This window comes from Peromyscus leucopus, chromosome 5 (assembly GCF_004664715.2).
Source record: "Peromyscus leucopus breed LL Stock chromosome 5, UCI_PerLeu_2.1, whole genome shotgun sequence".
NCBI lineage: Eukaryota > Metazoa > Chordata > Mammalia > Rodentia > Cricetidae > Peromyscus > Peromyscus leucopus.
Window position 1 is genome coordinate 48,645,524 of NC_051067.1, and position 4,309 is coordinate 48,649,832.

Genomic DNA, 4,309 nt, shown 5'->3' on the forward strand with positions numbered 1-4,309 from the left:
AAGGTATCTATGGGCTTGACATCTCTGATTGGAGCCTTATCAACACCTCAGACTCAACCTGTTCCATGACTCATCCTTGTAGTTTTGTGTCCCACCAGACTTCTCCGTGTCAACCATCCTCCAGCAGCTCAGAGCATCCTTAAGACTCTCCTCCTTTTCCTGGTCTGTTTCTTTTTGGGTTGTTTTTGAGACAGGGTCTCACTTATGTGGTTCTGGCTGGTCTCTAAAGTAATCTTCCAACCTCTGCCGTTTGAGCCAATGATTGTGTGTGTGTGTGTGTGTGTGTGTGTGTGTGCTCACACGTGCGTGTGCACACACACATGGAGGCTAGAGTTCCAACTCCAGTTCTCTAGTATCATCTCTCTGGTGCCATCCACCTTGATTTGTTTTTTTCAAGACAGGGTTTCTCCGCATAACAGCTCTGGCTGTCCTGGAACTCACTCTGTAGACTAGGCTGGCCTTTCCTTCCAAGTGCTGGGATTAAGGCTTGGCTACTACTGCCTGGCACACCTTGTTTTTTTTTGTTTTTTGTTTTGTTGAGACAGGAGAGAGAGAGAGAGAGAGAGAGAGAGAGAGAGAGAGAGAGAGAGAGAGAGAGAGATCCCTGTGTCTGCCTGGCAATCACTAGGATTACCACATCTCACCATGTAGCTTATCTAGGTACTCCATATTAGACCAGTGGTTCTCAACCTTCCTAATGCTGTGACCCTTTAATACAGTTCCTCATGTTGTGGTGACTCCCAACCATAAAATTGTTTCATGCTGCTTCATAACTGTAATTTGGCTACTGTTATGAATCATAATGTAAATATGGGAACCCAAAGAGGCCGCAACCACTGCCTTAGACTCTCTCCCCCCTGCATCTCATTTTTCATGTGTCTGCTAGATCGACGCAGCATCAAAAACAAACAAGTTGTTACCTGCTTGAATTCCTTGTTCTCCTCATTCTTGCATCACATCCAGACAAAATTATCTCTGTCAGTTTAAATGAGGAAGCCTCTTTGTGGCTCTCTCCAGGGACCTACCTAAGATATGTCTGTTTTGAAACTATCACAGCTTGACTTAATACACCATTAGCAATTATCATGGATGCCTAATTACAGTTTAAAAACTCAATGTAAAATGCAATTTCAAAACAAAGAAAAAATTTTAAGGAAAAAAAAATGTGTTCTAAGTAAAGCACACTCTTGGTGCCACGCAGCAGAAGTCTGTTCAGGTCCATGATGGATTCACTTTTAGTATTATTCATGAAAACAGGGATTTCTTTTACCCACCCACTTGACAGAAACACATAATGGACATTGTTTGGCCTGTTCCTGGCAAGCGCCCTGAACTGGGAACAAGCAAGGTAACCAAGGAGATGATGAATTACTACTTAAATATTAGATTGGGAAGATTTCAGAGGAGATGGGGCCAGATTCCTTCAGGCTTCATTAGAGCCGCTGTCAATACTAGAGAGCCAGCTCCTTGCTGGTCTCTGAGGAGCTGGTCCAGCAAGGTCTCTGCCCAGGGCTGCCCGCTAGGCCTGCGATCTCTCAGGTCTTGTCATCTCTCCCCAGAAGTATCAAGTCACAGCTTGTTCACTGAGCCAGGTTCCCCCCATTGCCACGAGTAAAGAGACACTTTGCAAAATGCATGCTGATATGTTAACTCAGGACAGCAAGACGCTCAGTGGGTATAGGTACTTACTGTCAAGACAGACTGAGTTCAATCCCCGAGACCCACGTGGTGGGAAAAGAGAATCAACTCCCACAAGCTGTTCTCCGACCTCCACATATGTACTGTGGCATACACATGTCAAATCCGTAAGTAAAAGGCAGTAAAAATACCAACTCTCTACTGAATGTTTTCAAATTCCAGGAACTTCTTAAAGGGAATCTTCAAAGTTGTTCCTCCAAGTATCAAAGTGGTGTGTGAGTGTGTGCAGGCAGGTCCACAGGGGTAAAGATATAACCCTCAAGGACCCCCTCCCCCATCAACCCACTTCCTCTAGAGAGGCCCTACCTTCCAAAGGCTCTACAATCTCCCCCCAGCAGTGCCACCAGCTGGAGACCAAGAGTCCAAAGGCATGATCCTGTAGGGGACATGTCATATTCAAACCATAGCAAACTGATGATTTTCACCTATGATCTTACTTAATCAAATGGGCCTCCCCTTCAAGCTGCCTGCCCCCTCCCCTGGCCCGGAGGCACACATACTTGAAGCCTGAACAAGGAGAGCGTCCTTTTTGAAGCTGCGTGGCTTCCTCACAGGGTGGTGGGAAGCTAGGCTGGCTGGCCAATGGCATCAGGGCCACCTGCGTCCCATCTCCCAGGCGCTGGGATGACGGGTGCAGACCACTGTGCCTGGCTTTCGTGTGGGTGCTGCAGGGCCTCGTGCTCTGTGACAAGCGCTTCACTGAATGAGTCCAGCTCTAGATGCTGGAGTCCTGTGCTGTAATTCCCTCTCTGAAACCTTTGGAGTTCATCCCGGAAGAACTCCCGAGAGATGAGTCTGGATCCCCCAACGGATGCTGTCATGTGCATGTGATCTAAAATCATTCAGCCATTATGAAGAAGTGCTAAGATTACCACATATATCAACTTCCTGAAGTGGTAAAGGTCAACTTGGGCTTGAACTTTAACCCCAAATGCTACTCCAGCAAATAGTCCTGTTTTCAGAAACACAGCCTCTTCCACCTTCAGTCAGGGCCCCTACTCCTGGAAGGTCCAGCAGTCAGTGGTAGGGAATCCCTACAGCAGGCGCAGCTCTGGGGGCTAGCCTATGGCAGGCAGAGTTCGATGAGACAAGCATGTGGATATGGCTTCTGATTCTAGGTGATGGTTATGTCTGCACACACCTCTGAGTGTCTAGAAAGGTAGACGTGTTAGTAAAGTTGGCTTGAGTTTTCAATAAAAGATAAGGAGGGATATGAAGAGAGGGGATCTGGCTATCTCAATGCCAAACTCAAAGCTGGAGAGATGGCTCAGTGGTTAGGAGCACTTGCTGCACTCATGAGTAGGGCAGAGACTGGGGAATCACTGGGGCTTGCTGGATTTCAGCCCAGCTGAGAAAACACAAGCCCTGGCTGGGTTCAAGGGAAAGCCCTGCCTCAAAGGAGCAGGCAGAGAGCAGGAAAGAAAGACACTGTCACTGTGATAAAAACACCGACTCAAACCAACCTGGGGGAAGACAAGGTTTTGGGGCTTGTGTGAATCTTATCAGAGATCCACAGCAGGGACTCAAGGCAGGAACTGAAGCAGAGGCCACAGAAGAGCCCTGCTTACTGACTTGTTACCCAGGGCTTACTCGGCCTGCTTTTTTACACAACCCAGGACCACCAGCCTAGGCAAGGCATCACCCACAGTGGGCTGGACCCTCCCATGTCAATCATTAGTCAAGAGAATGCTCCACAGGCATGGCAACAGGCCAACGTAATGGAGGCCGTTCCTCCGCTGATACTTCCTCTTCCCTGTGACTAGCTTATGTCAAGACAACAACAAAGCCAACACCCAGTGACTCCTGGCCTCTGAATAAAAATATGTACACACACATGCATATGTGTACACACAGAGAGAGGATGAACAGGGCGGTGAATAAGCCTGACAATCTGAGTTTGCCCAATGGAACCCAGCAAAGGTGGGAGGAGAGAAATGACTCCCCAAAGCTTTCCTCTGATCCCTGTCTACATGTGCACCACGGCAGGTGTATGCACACACACACACACACACACACACACACACACACACACACACACGTTTGAAAAATCACCTAGAGTTCTGATCCGCGTCAACCTAGCACTGAATTTATTATTAGTGTCTCACTCATCATCACACTGAGCTGTATAAACACAAGCTAGAAGTAGATTGGCTGAACCAGAAGGTCTGATTCAGTGCCGAGGCTGGGTTACTGAGGGAACCCTCTTGATGAATCTCAGTGACGTGACCGGAACAGGTGAACTTATGTGTAAGGACAGCCTGACTCCGAGGGGCTTTAAGCTCCAGAAAAGTCCATTTTGTTTTGTACCATTTTGTTTTGTACTACGTCTAGTGGGTAGACATCTTGGGTCTTCCTTTATATACATTCATAAATACTGCTATATAGAACATAGAAATCTTTATATTCTTTTATAGTATCTTGTTCAGTCTTTAAATTTACACAATTTCAGATACATTTTCTCATATCAAATACTTCAATACTTTCTAGTACTAGCATGTCGTAGACTTGAAGATAGTCAGGGGAAACTATTTTAAGGAATAGGACAATATGTCATCCTTCAATTTACACTCCTCATAAGATCTCTCCCATCATTAAGATTCTATTATTTTGT